The sequence below is a fragment of the Aulonocara stuartgranti genome, assembly GCF_965226115.1.
Source record: "Aulonocara stuartgranti genome assembly, chromosome: 3".
NCBI classification, from domain to species: Eukaryota; Metazoa; Chordata; class Actinopteri; order Cichliformes; family Cichlidae; genus Aulonocara; species Aulonocara stuartgranti.
This window is the reverse complement of record NC_138941.1, coordinates 30,079,663-30,097,296: the sequence shown is the minus strand read 5'-3', so window position 1 is coordinate 30,097,296 and position 17,634 is coordinate 30,079,663.

The following is a 17,634-nucleotide window of genomic DNA, read 5'->3' as shown; positions in this document are numbered from 1 at the left end:
AGTATGTTTATCTATGCATTGCATAGTTTGTCAATGCAGGTAGTTAGCCAAGATTGTCCACATTAGTTGCTAACTTCAGTAATTTCATATAACTAAAGTAACTTTTGGGTCCAAAAACAAACAAACATGGTGGTAGCAACACATGGACACTGAAGATTCAAAATGCGTAATCCAGTAGCAACCGTGGCTTCATAACTTTGACTTCAACCAAAGGAAGAAGCAGATAGATGGCCACAGGAGGTTGAGACAGGAGTCAGGCCACCTGACTGCTGCAGAGTGATGTGTGGAAAGTGATCACATAAGGCCATTCTGACATATGACTAAAAGAAGTGATCGGGGGAAGAGATGAGTATACGGCTAAAGTTAGTTTAGGAGTGTGTGAGATGAGTTTATGAATAGCTGACGTGTGTGGGTTTGCAGACAGCTGCCTGGGTGTGTATATTTGAGTGTCAAGAAGACAAAGTAGTGCAGTGAAGAGGCGGAAACATTGAATGACTGAGATATGATTTCTGCAGGAGAATAGACAAGAGAACTTGAACAATGACTTGAACTTGTGAAGGACAGAAAAAGCAGTTCTCAGAGAAAAAACTTTTATAATCCACTGAAGAAAGGAAGAAATTCCAACCAGATTAGTTGTCTATAAATTATAAAGTTTAAATTGTAGCATTTTTATAAAATACTGTGAAGTGATAAGAAAAAAATTAATCTTGTAAATAACTGAATTTTCAGCTTAAACAAAAACACCAATAACACACGTCTCATTTCATGTTCTTCATTTTTGTTTCATTTCCATTGTATTTCTGAAGTCAATCTTTCTTTCTTTTTTCTTTTATCATAATTACAGACAAGCAATTACATTATAAGTTGCAAAAACATTACCAACACTTTATTATTCTACATGCAGTAATCCATATTAAGCATTGTAACAAATATACCTTTCCCACCCTTGTTTTGCTCCTCCAATAAAAAAGTATCAAAATACTCTTTCATTATGTCAACAAAGCAGCTCATATAAGACATTTTAACTGTTATGATTTGTTTATTTATGTCCCAAACTATCCAGCTAGTCTGCATCAGATCAGACATTTAATCTCATGCAACATTTCACTTCAAGGTTGCTCTATTGTGATGACAGCAGAGGAGAGATGGCAGACGTGGCTGACACTGTAGAGAGGGGGCTTATTTATATAACCTGTTATCAGTGAGGTAGCTTTACCTGAGGTAGAGAGAGACGAGAGAGTACAAAACATATGATGGTGAAACTTCAAAGCAGAGACTACAGTCTTACATAACATCCTAGTCAAAGTATTTCTTGAACTAACGTAACGCTAATAATTGCTGTTGAGACATTCATTCTCACACCCAGAGAGGAAGGAGCTGTTGTTACTGCAAGAGAAAAAATGTAGATACAAGATAGCAGAATTATCACTACTGCACTTAAAAAGGTAGGATTTGATACTTTTTAAATATTCCAGCTAGGTTGCTGTAGAGACCACTGTGGTTTACACCTCATTGTTCTTATTGGTCTCTATCCATCATTCTGTTATGAGATACAATATTTCTGTGTGGCAGAAATAAATAACCCCAGAGCCACTGTGTCATCTCTACCACCCCATAATAAAAACAAGTAGAGGAACAAAAACCCAACACTCAGGTACCTCTGACAGAGGTGAATCTTTTTTCATCAGTCACGGCTTTTTCCCTCAAAAATATGATTATGAATTATTACTTCATCCCGAGTCTTTTGTTTTTCAGCTTCAGAAAGTTTGTTGCTTTTTTGTTAAGTGATCAAAAGGAAACTTTGTTCATCCTTCCATTTCGTCAGTCACAACTACATAATATAGTTAAGATGTAGATGATATCCAATAGATGGATGACTTATCATCTCCCTACACTGTGTCTCAAGCTTCATAAGAGGACAGAATAATAAATCACGTCTTGATGCGTAGGGAGTCAGCATAAGCGCAACGCGTACTGTATTACATATTGTGATATCAACTGATGTTTGAGATTTTCAGCATAAACTGATGCAGAAAAGTTTCAAAGGTGCATTAAAATTGACCTAACTACAGTCAATAACCTGTCTAATCCTCAAATCCCCATTGCTTCATGTGTTCCCCGCAGAGCTAAGATGAAACCCATCCATTAGATTAAGAGCAGGGATTCTCTAAAGGAACAGTTCAGCGCAAAAGTAACTTTGTTGTCATCTTTTCATGTGTATAATAATAGCACATTATCTTTTGTGATGCTAACATTGATGCTAGACTAGACAGTGGTAATGATATTCGGTATTAGACCCATTAGAAGGAGTATCTTTATAAATATCACACTTGTTGTTGTGTTCCTAATTGTGATATCATTGTGTCTGATCAATGACCTTTTTCAAAAGGTGACTGGACAGGTTGCCTGGAGAGAGGCAATCTCCATCCACTCATCCATGATCTTCTGTTTATCCAAAGCCAGGTTCTTGCTGGCAGTAGGCTAAATAGGATATTCCAGACATCCTTTCCCAGTTACTCTTGGGGGAGGTAATCCTGTCTCCAAGCAATCACGGTCCAAATCAAACTGACTGCAATCCTTTAAGACAGATTGGTAAATATCTGCAAATAACTGTGATCTAATTCAAATGCAGGCAGTTCCATTTAATCGAAGCCTGAACACAACGTGTCTGTCATGCACCTCTTTGTAGTTGTAGACTGGAGTCAAATGATTACCAGGTTATTCGTGTTCTAGTTACATTCCTATACAAAAGCAAGGTTGCCAAGTGCCTATGTCATTTTGCAGTTGAATCGCCATCTTGCAGCAACTATGTCTCAATATCATAGTGAATGTGAATTTCTGTTTATATCCAAGGCAGCAGATTCACAATTTTCACTGATTTATCATAGTCGGTTGCTGTATATTTACAAATAGATTGCATCTAATTGTCAATTGTCTTTCAACTGCAAACTGGTGGCAGTCTGAACGCAAACAGACTGCATCTTATTTCTATTATAATCTTGATACACCAAAGTATTTCGAAGATAGCAACTGATAGAAAAGCAAATGCAAGCTCACTTCCCACCATTGCATGAGTTTTGGTTGCCTTCTCCAAACGCTGTTTTTCTCTAGTGTGACTGTAGCATAAAGGCTAACAAAGGTCAGTTGCACCACATCCCCTTCACCACAGTTACCTACAGATTTATGTTTAGGTCTTTCTCCTTATGGGCCTTTGCTTAATGCATGGTTTGGTTTGGGCTTAGGCATAGCTTTATTCTTTGCTAATCCAATTAGCTTCTGATTGATCCCAGTCTATACAAACTACATACTATTTAGTTGTGGTACTATAGGATAAAAGTTCAGCCGTGTTAACTTTAGTAATAAGGATTAACTTTTACTGTTTATCTCTGTGCTCAGCTTGTGTTAAGGTTCATGCAGTCTGAGTCATGACCGTGTTTATACTATACTCCAGAGCCTTTCTAATCTTTCAGCATGTTCCTCTTTCAAATTACCTGTCTGTGTGGAGAAATCTGTCCCTGGTGCACCGTGGGATGGAGGGGATGAGTCATTGTGCAAACGACTTTCAGTCATGCAGACATCAACAATTAAACATGTTTCACTGAGACTCTTAGGTTTGTCCTGCAGGTGCTGCTTGCATACCAGAATTTATCCCAGACAATTTTAGTGCATATTCCAGACAACCGAATCATCAACTATAGACTGATAAAAAAGAAAGCTGATCATCCACATCAGACCTGATATTTGTGTCACAACACATATAAACAAACAGACACTAATTACCTCATTAAAATGGGGAATAGAGATTGGCTATAAGTCAGGCTGTGAGAGCTAAAAGGAATGATGCCATTAGAGAGGAAAGGCTTGGCATTGGTTAATGGGAGTAGAACATGTGGCAAACTCAGTGCCTTCCTAATTAAAGGTCAGTTTTAGACTCTTTAGACATTTTTGTTGTTGCTAGTAACATTTAATTAGTTAGTTTGATGACCCATGAATGAAAGTGCTTCGTTTGAATATACCAATTAATTTGTGATGGGCACTATTCTTTGGAAGGCTGAAAGGCTGCAGGCTTTAATTTCAAGCAGCAGGCAGTCTCACTGATTAACAACTATGGAAGGAGGAATTAATCAGCTGATTTTGTGTTTGGTTAGAATGCATGCTGGTAACTTCAGGTCCATTGTCTTACCCAAGGACATTTTTACATGAGAAGGTGCTGGGGAACAAACTGACAACCCAGGAATTAGTAAACAAGCGTCACCTGAGCCATAACTACTGTGACCAATGGATCAAACGTATGGCTGCTGTCAGTCTTTTAGACATTTATTTGCTAGCATGCACTAATTATGCAAGTCCATATAAATCGATACAAAATGTTGAACAATCTGAGGGAAATAGCCTGGTAAGACTTCATATAAATGATGCAAAGGCAAGCCAGCAGCTACCTTTCTCTGTGGGAACATGAACAGTGCCAAAGCCTACCATGAACTCTGTCATCACTTTCCCATAAAAATACAGACAGACATGGCACGTACAATTTCAAGACTCCCTAAAATCAGGCCCACGATGTTGGCCTAAAATAGATTACAGTACAAAATAGTCAACAGCCTCAATTCACATACATTTGTAGCGCTGTGTAAAACTTTTAAGTATTTAATTTTTTAAGTATCGTAGGTCACTATAGGAAAAGTCATAATTTAAGATGGAAGGAATGATCTTTATGTTTTATTGTTTTAAATTTCCTAAATCAACATTTACTTAGTGTCTCAGTATATGATAAATTCATGTTAGCATTAGCTCATCATTTCTGTCCTTTCTTCCAATAATGACCATGTGTATTTTCAAAAGACCAAAAGGTCAAACTCAAGCTTTACCAAAGTGTGGTGTGTTTTTATAGCTTTATTTTTAAACAGAACTGGCAGGGAATACAGTGCAGTAATGTGCTTGACCTATAGCACTCCCTCAATAAAAAAACAATCCAGACAAAACACAGAGTGCTGAAGGTTAGAGTTTATTAACTGTAGCCTCCACCATTCGAACCAATCAAAACTACGCCAGGGGCATTACAACCAAAGAATTATCAAATAAAGGATCCATGCGCGTTACCATGGCAACAGAATGAAGGCCACGCGTTCTCTCTGTGAGAAAAACAACCAGCTCCTGTTAGGTCTGAGAGACCCAGCCTGTAAAGCTAAGACCACCTGGGGGCTGGAGAACGTGTCACTGTGTCTCTGTATGATTCACAGACACAAACAAGAGGTTAAAAACAGGTTCGCTGATCTCTTGCCTTGACATTACCTTTGCTGTCATGGCAACAGAGCGCTGTAGTGCTTCCAAGGCGGAGACCATGGAGAGGATAACAAATGGGGGATGATATTTTGGAAGAGACGGAGGAGGAATTTTTAGCAGGAGGCAGGAGATTAGTGAAACTGTTGACGGTTACTTGCAGTTCAAATTTGACCCATTTTGACATTTTACAACAGTGGAAAAGACAAACAAACAAAAAAAGCCCTAAATGTCATCCCTTTTTGCTGAAGTTGGAAGACTTTCTTTTCAAATGACCCAAAATACACAACTATTAAAATATTATAAGTAATTGTTGTTGAGGTGTAATGGATTTTTGTACAGTGAGACTGATCCTGATCACTTTTAAAGCTTATCTCTTAATACTGATTTTAAATCAATTAGTGTGGGTCAAGTCAAGGAAAATGAGGGATTTAAATAATCTTGAAACTTTGAAACGGTACATGTCATGTGTTTATTTTTGTAGGACAGTCGTGATAGAGTTCGAGAGGGAGATTGACAGTGCCATGACCACCTTTGCCTATATTCATGCAAAGACAGGCACTAGCTAGTCGCTGAATTAGTAAAAGCTTCATTTGCATTTTCATGTTTTATGTTTCAGGTGTTATATAATTAGTAAATGTACAATAAGATTATTGCGATAATTTCTTTGCTATGATGACTTTTTAAGATATAAAAGATAATGTTTGATGGTTGTTGGATATATAAAGTTCAAAATCCTAAAATGTTCTTTCCATTTTAAGTTTCAATAAAATGCAATTAAAATCATTATGGCTGTTATGTTTTTATGTCTTAGGGAAAACAGGACATGATATTGTTTGATAGTAGACATTTGTCTCTGAAAATGACTGTAAAACCTACAAAATAAAACACTGCTCCTGCTCTCATCCATTTATTAATGTCAGAGAACCTGTTTAGGCACCAAAATAGTTCAAAATAAGGAACAGATACCTAAGACGGAAGTATCGGCCAAAATTGATGCAGCTCACACTGTGAAGGTGTGGTATATGAACAGCACTAAGGGTTAAACAGAGGTGGGAAGGAAAGGCTGAGACATTACAGCTTTGCTCAGTCATGCTGGCGAGAAAGGAGAGGGAATGGAAAAGAGCCAGAGTGAGATAATGGGCATGAAAAGAAAAGGCTGGCATGACTGCACTGATATGTGAAGGTTCACAGTTCATAAAGTCTATTCCTTGTTTTCACAGAAGAATATATGTTGAGGTGTGAAAGAAAGTCAAATATGTATGTCCAGTGGAACTGCAGGCAGAGTATGTGGGAGGTTTATTGAAGGAAAATAGAATGAGAAACACAAATGAAAGGATTAAACAACAACATTCCAGCATTCCCCTGGGTTCAATTTATGACCCTGCTGATCTATGACTGCAGAGACCCAGGAGACGGAGACAAAGAGAAAGAAAGGTGAGTAGTCACAACCGCGTCTTCTACTGTTCACAAAACAAAAGCTCGGGTAGCAGGAAGGTCTTTATGGCGAGGGAATTCTGATGGACCGAATGCTATAAGTGCAAGATGCAATAGCTGCAACACATGGCAGTTTAACATGTATGACTTTATATAGTTATGCAGCTCCACAGTATTCTACAAGTAGTCTAAAAAGGTGCAAAACACAGAATTTTAGCTTGAGGATGAGCAAACTCTAGATTTGTTTCAGAAATAATGATCAATTCTGTGCATCAAGTATGAATGCTTCTTTAAAACAAATAGTGTACTTTCTACACTGCACTGCACAGCTGATGTTTTTTTTCTAGACCTCTTGCCTCAGGCTACATTCTTGTTTCATTTTGGGAGTTAGGAAAGTTATCTTCATGCTTAGATCTCACAGCACTCCCCGAGTCTGGTCTGATTTTACTGTACTATCAAGGAGTTTGAGACAAGTAATAAAGATGAAATATAATTTTGGGCTAATCATTTGTCTACTCTACTGCATATGATACATTCAACATTACAACAGTAAATCCTGCTATGTAGGATCATAGCACTGCTCAGTTAGAATGGATTGTAGAAAATCCATACAATGCCTGATGATGTGTGAAGAAATGTGTGAATGCACTCAGTAGTAGCTGTTGAATTATTCAGAATAAGCTATTGTAGACATTCATCTCTGAGCAAAAATGAAAAGCCAAATTTGTTTTGTGGATTAAATCTCCAGTCTGCCACTCCATCATTTTTATCACCTTGTATTTCCACAGTCGCTGACAGAGACAGAGGAAAGGTGCGGCTGATGGTCTGCAGAGAAGCGGGCAGAGGAAGATTACAAGAGCAACCAGACAGTGAGAGTACTGGAGTGATGGGAATTTCATGTGTTGCTAACCTGGACTTCACCAATATGTCTCCTAACAGGGATCAACAGCTGAACTGTATTCTCAGATACATATTGATGCAGATGCATTATGCATGTGTCATATCGCAAATATATGTAAATTGCAATCGGCATTTGTGGAATTTATTTTCGGGTGTTCTTACTATCATTTACTTTGAGACAGTGACTCATGTATTTGAAGAAGCATGTTCATAAAGGAGGAGAATTTTCAAATGTGGTAAAATGATCATTTGCTAAATCAAACCAAGTAGATTTGGTGCCTAAAAAAAAGTCAAACAATACAAAATACAAAAAGTAGAATACAAATCCACTGACTCAAACAGAAGCCTGCTGAGTAAAAGTCTAGTGACAGCTGGCCTCCATTAATCTAAATGCCTTTTTAATTGTGTGGAATCGTGCTTGTGGAGAAAGAAAATGTGTTTCTTTGTTACTCAGTTTTTGTAAGAACCTAATTGATCCCAGAGGAAAACATCCTTTTGATTTTCCCATCCCACTTCCTACACCTCCTTCCTCTTCTTCTTTGTATTTCTCTCATTCAGCCACTTTCTGTGAAATTCCTTTTTAAAAACAGATAAAATCTCTCCACTTGCTCGTTGCTTTTTCTTTCAGATGCTACTCTTGTTATGCTCTTTTTGTACATTCCCTGTGGCCAGCAGTGGCTTGCCATGAAGAGTTATCACTCACTCAGTCCCATCTACACACAGACACACACACACCCTTGATCCCTGCTCCCTATTTCTCATGAACGTAGTCTTCTGCCATGTTGTTAAACTGCAGAGCTCAAATATCCTCACTCACTCCAACTTCCACCCTTTGTCATTTTTTTCATCATATTTTTCCGTCTGACTTGATCTGATCCACACACACTCACATCTGCACACATCATCTCAAGATAGATGAAGAAACAAGTACAACATATCTTTTTTTCTAAATTAATAATTACAATTTTTAATATGCAATAGCCGATTACACTCTTAGATGCCACAACATGAATGCAGTGCATAAAGGGGAATTTATTTTGACCTCCCTTAGCCCTTTTTCATGAGCCAGCGTTCTTCAAATGGGATGCTCCGGTCCAAACAGCCAGTGGAGCTTTTTGAGAGCACAGCCGGAGTTATGATGATCATATTCGGGACATCCACCCTCACTGACATCAAACAGGTTCAAGATTAGAAAAAAAAACCCTGTTTGAAACAAAGAGAGTAATCTGAGCTTGGATTACTTGCACATACATTAACCTCATAGTTTGAAACTTTTGCCGTGTTTAATTTGAGTAGTTTGATGAAAGGCATAATAACCTTCAACTCCTCACTGACTGTACAATTACAGTGCTGCAAATAAGACGGATAATCTGCCTTCTTTCAGTTAACTAGATGGAGCGTATTTCCTTGTGATTTTCACGTTGTCTGTAATGAACTGCCTTTAGAGAACAAATTAAACTGACTGGATGAAACGATTAAATATTCTTTCTAGTTCAGCAAGTGTTAGTGTTTTGTTGATCATACAGACATTTTGGGTGGAAGTTAGACGTTTCGATGTTTTATTGCTTTGCCTAAATGTGAGCCCTATGATAGTTCAAAAGAGAACCCAAGTGCATTACATAAAGGATTTGTTTCAAGAGCAGAAAACTAGCTTTAATAACCGATACAAATCACACAGCAGGGAAAGAACTGCACAAGGAACAGACACAAAGCACAGCAGGAAGATATAAAAAACTAAACAAGACACAAACAAAAATGAAAAGGAAAGGAGATTAGACTGTACATCACATTCATGCACATATATAAAGAAACGAGCCGGAGAAAGCAAGACAAAGAAAACAGACACTGAAATAGAACATGGGGCTGATTGCATAAGAACATGCAGGTGAATGGAATTAAGGCTGAGATGAGACAAACACAAGTACAACCCCACCCCACCCCCCAAAAAAACAACCAAAAAAAACCCGAATGGATTAGGAGACACACACTGGAGACATTTACATGAATCCTAATATACACAATCTATTTGGTTTGCAAACACCAAATAGAAAGGCTGTCACTTGGTGTTCGCTCGCTCTGTGGTAGAGTATCACTTCCTGTTCCTGCTCAAACACAGTGGTGTTTCTGAGTAGCTTATTTGCTTAGCGATTTAATTAACAACTTTTAAATACATTCTTCTTTCATAGTATAATCTTCACGTGCTTCCTCCGAAGCACACTTTCTGTGTACTCACTACCTAATTTATAGCCAAAGTATTCACTCACTGTCTCTGTACTGTCTCGCTAGCCTAGCTTAGCTCGTAGCCGACTCATTAGCACCATGGCTACTTCACCTGTCCCTCCTGCACTTTCTTGCTCATTGTGTCAGATGTTTAGTTACTCCTCGGCCTCCTTTAGCAGTAATGATATCTGTAACAAATGTAGCATATTTGCAGCTCTGGAGGCCAGGATTACTGAATTGGAGACTCGGCTTCGCACCCTTCATTCACCCGCAGCTAGCCAGGCCCCTGTAGCTGGTGCAGCCGAAAATAGCGTAGGCCCCGCTAGCTGTTCCCCGGCAGGTCCCAAGCAGCTGGGGAATCAGGGCGGCTGGGTCACGGTGAGGAGGAAGCATAGTCCTAAACAGAAGCCCCAGGTACACCACCAACCCGTTCATGTGTCTAACCGTTTTTCCCCACTCGGCGACACACCCGCCGGGGGTCAAACTCTGGTAATTGGCGATTCTGTTCTCAGACATGTGAAGCTAGAGACACCGGCAACCATAGTCAATTGTCTTCCAGGGGCCAGAGCAGGCGACATTGAAGGAAATTTAAAACTGCTGGCTAAGGGTAAACGTAAATTCAGTAAAATCATAATTCACGTCGGCAGTAATGACACCCGGTTACGCCAATCGGAGGTCACTAAAATCAATATTGAATCGGTGTGCAACTTTGCCAAAACAATGTCGGACTCTGTAGTTTTCTCTGGTCCCCTCCCCAATCAGACCAGGAGTGACATGTTTAGCCGCATGTTCTCCTTAAATTGCTGGCTGTCTGAGTGGTGTCCCAGAAACGATGTGGGCTTCATAGATAATTGGCAAACCTTCTGGAGGAAACCTGGTCTTGTTAGGAGAGACGGCATCCATCCCACTTTGGATGGAGCAGCTCTCATTTCTAGAAATATGGACAAATTTATTAAACCCCCCAAAATATGACTATCCAGAGTTGGGACCAGGAAGCAGAGTTGCAGTCTTACACGCCTCTCTGCAGCTTCTCTCCTCCTGCTACCCCCCCAAAAACCCATCTCCATAGAGACTGTGTCAGCTTCCAAAAAGACAAAAAACAAACTAAAAACCAGCAACAAACAACTTAAACATAAACAATCACAAAGAAAGAACAATACAGTATCCACACCTGAACCAAAGAGTAAAACAGTGAAATGTGGATTATTAAATATTAGGTCTCTCTCCTCCAAGTCTCTGTTAGTACATGACTTAATAATTGATCAACAAATTGATTTACTCTGCCTTACAGAAACCTGGTTGCAGCAGGATGATTATGTTAGTTTAAATGAATCAACACCCCCGAGCCATTCTAACTACCAGAAATCTCGAAGCACAGGCCGAGGGGGCGGTGTGGCAGCAATTTTTCACACCAGCCTATTAATTAATGAAAGACCAAGACAGACTTTTAATTCATTTGAAAGCCTGATGCTTAACATTGTCCACCCCAGCTGTGAAACTCAGAAACCAGTCTTACTTGTTATCATCTATCGTCCACCTGGGCCTTACACAGAGTTTCTGTCTGATTTCTCAGACTTTATATCTAATTTAGTTCTGAGCTCAGATAAAATAATTATTGTGGGTGATTTTAACATCCATGTAGATGCTAAAAATGACAGCCTCAACATGGCATTTAATCTGTTATTAGACTCAATTGGTTTCTCTCAAAATGTAAAAGAACCCACCCACCACTTTAATCACACTCTAGATCTTGTTTTAACATATGGCATAGAAACTGAACATTTAACAGTGTTTCCTGAAAACCCTCTCCTGTCTGATCATTTCCTGATAACATTTACTTTTACAATAATTGATTACACAGCGGTGAAGAGTAGACTTTATCAAAGTAGATGTCTTTCTGAAAGCACTGTAACTAAGTTTAAGAATATAATCCACCCACTGTTATCATCTCCAATGCCCTGTACCAACACAGAGCAAAGCAGCTATCTGAACGCTACCCCAACAGAGGTCGATTATCTTGTTAATAATTTCACCTCCTCACTACGTACGACTCTGGATACTGTAGCTCCTGTGAAAACTAAGGCCTCAAATCAGAAGTACCTGACTCCGTGGTATAATTCTGAAACACGTACCCTAAAGCAGATGACTCGTAATCTGGAGAGGAAATGGCGTGTCACAAATCTAGAGGATCATCATTTAGCCTGGAGAAATAGTTTGCTGCTTTATAAGAAAGCCCTCCGCAAAGCCAGAACATCTTACTATTCATCACTGATTGAAGAAAATAAGAACAACCCCAGGTTTCTCTTCAGCACTGTAGCCAGGCTGACAAAAAGTCAGAGCTCTTTTGAGCCAACCATCCCTTTAACGTTAACTAGTAATGACTTCATGAACTTCTTCACAAATAAAATTTTTATCATTAGAGAAAAAATTACCAATAATCATCCCACAGATGTAATATTATCTACAGCTACTCTTAGTACCATTGATATTAAGTTAGACTCTTTTTCTCCAATTGATCTTTCTGAGTTAACTTCAATAATTACTTCCTCCAAACCATCAACGTGTCTTTTAGACCCCATTCCTACAAAACTGCTCAAAGAAGTCCTGCCATTAATTAATTCTTCGATCTTAAATATGATCAACCTATCTCTAATAATCGGCTATGTACCACAGGCCTTCAAGCTGGCTGTAGTTAAACCTTTACTCAAAAAGCCATCTCTAGACCCAGCAGTCTTAGCTAATTATAGGCCAATCTCCAACCTTCCTTTCATATCAAAAATCCTTGAAAGAGTAGTTGTCAAACAGCTAACAGATCATCTGCAGAGGAATGGTTTATTTGAAGAGTTTCAGTCAGGTTTCAGAGCTCAGCACAGCACAGAAACAGCTTTAGTGAAGGTTACAAATGATCTTCTTATGGCCTCTGACAGTGGACTCATCTCTGTGCTTGTCCTGCTAGACCTCAGTGCAGCGTTCGATACTGTTGATCATAATATCCTATTAGAGCGATTAGAACATGCTGTAGGTATTACAAGTACTGCGCTGCAGTGGTTTGTATCATATCTATCTAATAGACTCCAATTCGTGCATGTAAATGGAGAGTCCTCTTCACACACTGAGGTTAATTATGGAGTTCCACAGGGTTCAGTGCTAGGACCAATTCTGTTTACATTATACATGCTTCCCTTAGGCAGTATCATTAGAAGACATAGCATACATTTTCACTGCTATGCAGATGACACCCAGCTCTATCTGTCCATGAAGCCAGATAACACACACCAATTAGTTAAACTGCAGGAATGTCTTAAAGACATAAAGACCTGGATGGCCGCTAACTTTCTGCTTCTTAATTCAGATAAAACTGAGGTTATTGTACTCGGCCCTGAAAATCTTAGAAATATGGTATCTAATCAGATTCTTACTCTGGATGGCATTACCTTGGCCTCCAGTAACGCGGTGAGGAACCTTGGAGTCATTTTTGACCAGGACATGTCCTTCAACGCACATATTAAACAAATATGTAAGACTGCTTTCTTCCATTTGCGCAACATCTCTAAAATTAGAAATATCCTGTCTCAGAGTGACGCTGAAAAACTAGTTCATGCATTTATTACTTCCAGGCTGGACTACTGTAATTCATTATTATCAGGATGTCCAAAAAACTCACTGAAAAGCCTTCAGCTAATCCAAAATGCTGCAGCAAGAGTCCTGACAGGGACTAGAAAGAGAGAGCATATTTCTCCTGTTTTGGCTTCCCTTCATTGGCTTCCTGTTAAATCCAGAATTGAATTCAAAATCCTGCTCCTCACATACAAGGTCTTAAATAATCAGGCCCCATCTTATCTTAATGACCTTGTAGTACCATATCACCCTATTAGAGCGCTCCGCTCTCGCTCTGCAGGCCTACTTGTTGTTCCTAGAGTATTTAAAAGTAGAATGGGAGGGAGAGCCTTCAGTTTTCAGGCCCCTCTTCTGTGGAACCAGCTTCCAGTTTGGATTCGGGAGACAGACACTATCTCTACTTTTAAGATTAGGCTTAAAACTTTCCTTTTTTCTAAAGCATATAGTTAGGGCTGGACCAGGTGACCCTGAATCCTCCCTTTGTTATGCTGCAATAGATGTAGGCTGCCGGGGGATTCCCATGATGCATTGAGTTTTTCCTTTCCAGTCACCTTTCTCACTCACTATGTATTAATAGACCTCTCTGCATTGAATCATATCTGTTATTAACCTCTGTCTCTCTTCCACAGCATGTCTTTATCCTGTCTTCCTTCTCTCACCCCAACCGGTCGCAGCAGATGGCCGCCCCTCCCTGAGCCTGGTTCTGCCGGAGGTTTCTTCCTGTTAAAAGGGAGTTTTTCCTTCCCACTGTCGCCAAAGTGCTTGCTCATAGGGGGTCATATGATTGTTGGGTTTTTCTCTGTATCTATGAAGCGCCTTGAGGCGACTTTTGTTGTGATTTGGCGCTATATAAATAAAATTGAATTGAATTGAAATTGAAAATTGAATTGAATATAAATAGTCCACAAAAGCACCTCTGTGAGAACACAGAGGACAAAAAATGTAGGGTTTCAGAGGGGTGGAATAAAGCTTTTCACAAGCCAATCAGAATAAAGGTTGCACCATGTAAATGGTCTTGGGAGCTTGAAAAGAAGGCAACTTTTTTATATTTTTGAAGTTTCTCCTCTCCTCTAATGTTGTGCTATGCATTTGTAGAGCTGCGGCTTAGTTCATCCTATGTAGAGCTCAGGGCATCCCTCACTGTACTCTGCTGTGTTGTTTAGCCTGTATCACTGCATTTAAAGGAGAAAGGGACCGTGACTTGGCTGCCTGAGAAACTACAAAGACATACTATGCAAACGATTCAACCACATTACTTCTTGGCTGCATGTTTTGGTGTTCCTATTTTTAATCAAATCAAATGGATGTAAGCTTCTGCCCTCTTACATCAGAGAGTTAATCACAAAACCTTTTAAACCACGTATTTACGTATGTCACGCTTTTCAGATTAACTGCTTCCGTATCTGTGGATGTAAACAACAGATATGAGGAACGCTTTTGTTTTAAAAATAAAACAGAATACAAAAGTCAATGATGCAGTAAGTCCTTGACACAAACCCACACCATAATAGACCCCATTGTTAAATTACAATATGATCAGGGTTTTTAGCATCCATATCCATAGAATACATTTGAAGATATATACATATTATTAAATGCAATTACATTAATTGACTAAATGGAGAAAAATTTTGTATCAGTGCTACACCACTGATAATAGGCGTAATATCTTTTTGGATGGTCTTTGAACCTCACTTTTGCTCGATATATCTTGGAACTCACATGTTAGCATGTTCCAGAAAAATCCAGGAAAAACAGGATTTATTTTGTTCTCAGGTAGAGCCATTCAGTTATCACTAGCAATCATACAGAAAAAGACTTTAAGCTCAGTTCCACCATCTTGAACAGCTAACTCGGGGTTTGTTGGTCTGCTAGAACATTCCAAGTGGTAAATTTGAATTAAAGTGACATTCCATAAAAAAACAATTTACCTTGATTTAAAAGTTCAATTTTTACACATTACTATAACTTAACTTAATGAAATTATTTGCCTCAGTGTCATAGAGTTGAGTTTTCTTTCCTGTGTTGAGATGAAAGGCTCTTTGGAGTTCATGGCTGCCAGGCTCAGTGGATTAGCAGCTGAAGCATGCAGTCATTGCAGTTGGTACTGAAGAGGCTGTTTGCATGCACATAGCTGCTGGGGCCACAGCTTTATTTGCATATCAAAGATTCAAAGTGAACACAACTGTTCACTTTTAGACTTTTATCTCTAACAGCTGAGGCCAGAGTAAAACAAATATTACACTTCTAACAAATTGTTTGTGTGGCTGGATGGTTCAGCCTATTTACAGTTAGCTATTACTCCAAAACAAAATCCTCTATGGGTAGACGTCAAGCCTGCAAACTGAAGCCAATTTACTTCTTTTGAGATTCTATTAACTCTCACTCTGACACTACTAATCCATCCTCCTCTGCTTCTTGTTCTCTCTATTTAGAAGTGTCGACCTGGATTTGAGAGGGTAAGTGTGGGCTAAGAACTGCAGCGACAGCAGAGACAGGCAGCTGCTGTGGGCATAGCAGAGGGTCAGTGCTGGTTTGTCTGAAACACAGATGACATTGACAGCAAAGACAATGTGACCGGCTGGTCATACAAAAACACTGACAGTTCAGCAGACCGAGGATGTGTGAATGTGCTGATGCTGCATCAGAAATGATAAAGCACTATCGTCCATTTTGAAGGATCTGATAGAGAACTGAGTTATTAGTCCCAGGTGCTGTGCTCTGCCTTCTAGCATTCTCAGTATGCTGTCATCATCCATTGTAATCAGTAGTAGAACACAACACAGATTTAGTGGTCATCTAGCAGATTTGTTAAGAAATATGCAAAAGGCTAACTTTGTTTTTGACCCAAGCCATATTTTCATAGTCCTAAGAAAGTCCTGTTGTTGCCTAGCTACATTCAGCTGCTCCCTTGTCACCTCCCATGGTAAGGGAGCAGCTGAGTTTTTCTGCAATGCCAAAGGGGACTTGTATCTCCATCTGGGATTGAACAAACAACCTTTCACTTGCCATGCAAAAGTGTTGAACTCTACACCATTGCACTGTGCAAAGTGATGTCAGACTGACGTATTTCATAAATCATTTTTAAACATACAATTTTGGCCCACTGAAAGGGTTGTTTTGTAACGTCAGGTTACTTTTTTGTACTTTTTCGACCTCCGTGTGCGGGCTATTTAGTGGTCGTTGTTGACGTCTTTTCAATGTCAAACTTAGACTCATTTTAGATGTTGTTTTTATAATGCTTTTACATGTATAGGCTCTGTAGTCACATGTTTCCAGAGGATGGAGGGAATGTTTTCTGTACAGAAACAGTTTTGTGTGAAGGAATGCATAGTGATCAGCGGACATCTCCAAAATGACGCTGGGGTCTTGAACTAAAACAAAAGCAAGCAGCTGGTGGATTTTGAGCAGAAATGTCCCCAGCTTCTTACAGGTAAAGACAAGGACTGATGAGCAGATGGTCCAGTTCCTACATACACACTTGAAAAAACTTCTCGTATTTTCCATCACAACTTATCTTAGTCCTGCTACCGATCACAAACACACTCACTTCCTCTTACAAAGCTCTTCACAATAAGACAGGATACCAGCTTCACTAAAATAAAAAGGAATCATATATAATGCAAATGCTCTTTTAAACTTGTTAAAAACATTGTGCTCCTTTTAAAATTAATTCCAAAATGTTTCTAAATACTTTAACCATTATTATTTTACATTGTAACATGTAAAAGTAGCAGGATTTCAGTGTTTTTAATAGTTAAATGAAAGTTTTAACCTGGTTACAAAAAGATAAGTTGATTAATTTAAATAAATAAACCAGTTAAAGAAAAAGTTTAAAATTAAAAACAACAATCCCCCCCCCCCCCCCCCCCCCCCCCACACACACACACACACACACTTGTACTGAATAAATCAATAGGTAAACATAACCAAAAAGAAAAATGAGTCCAAAGTTCAAATGTTGAATGTCATGTTGACGTCCAGGTTTGGTCATGTTGGACGTCCAAATTGTGGACCTGGTTTGGATGTCGTATAGATGTCCAGAATTGATCAAGAACTGATGGACTAGATATAGACGCGATCAGCACATCTATCCGATGTCCAATGTTTAGTGGGCTAGTCTTAACCAAACCTAAAAAGACCTCTATAAAGGACACTGTATAACCTGTATATTGAATG